The sequence below is a fragment of the Eimeria mitis genome, genomic scaffold (assembly GCF_000499745.2).
Source record: "Eimeria mitis Houghton genomic scaffold, Emh_scaff3268, whole genome shotgun sequence".
Lineage (NCBI taxonomy): Eukaryota > Apicomplexa > Conoidasida > Eucoccidiorida > Eimeriidae > Eimeria > Eimeria mitis.
This window is the reverse complement of record NW_013571607.1, coordinates 1185-1677: the sequence shown is the minus strand read 5'-3', so window position 1 is coordinate 1677 and position 493 is coordinate 1185. Positions and strand designations below refer to the sequence as shown.

Below are 493 nucleotides of genomic sequence, written 5' to 3'. Positions count from 1 at the left end.
ATCACCAGCTGCTCCTTGGGGTCTGGGCTCTCCATACGCCTACACACAAACCCTAAACCCTAAACCCTAATTCTATATAATCAGCAAGCCGTAAACCGCAGACCCTCCTGTTGTGGGTCTGGACTCTGTATATGCTTACACACAAACCCTAAACCCTAAACCCTAAACCCTAAACCAGAAATAATGAACCGCAAACAGCAAACCCTAGACCCCAAACCCTAAACCACAAACCCTAAACCCTAAACCCTAGAACAACTGTGTATAATTCATAAACCCTTTAAACCCCTAAACCCTACAGAGCAACAGAGCCACAAGCCGACGAGCAGAGGACAGCACACGAAGACGGGTTGTGTTTCAGGGTTTAGGGTTTAGGGTTTAGGGTTTAGGGTTTAGGGTTTACTCGTGACACCACCGCGTGCCCATAAGTTTATGTACGGCAATCCGCATTCTGTGGCAGGGGCTGAAGCAGCAGCTCGTAGGATACATCTCTAGC

The 493-nt window shown here is 48.3% G+C and overlaps 1 protein-coding gene across 1 annotated transcript in view; it reads left to right on the top strand.

Annotated features, from left to right (window-relative positions):
- The window catches only part of EMH_0064150 (uncharacterized protein), a gene marked incomplete at both ends in the record, with an annotated part of 3564 nt that overhangs the window by 2084 nt on the left and 987 nt on the right, over nucleotides 1–493 (top strand). The window lies entirely within an intron of this gene.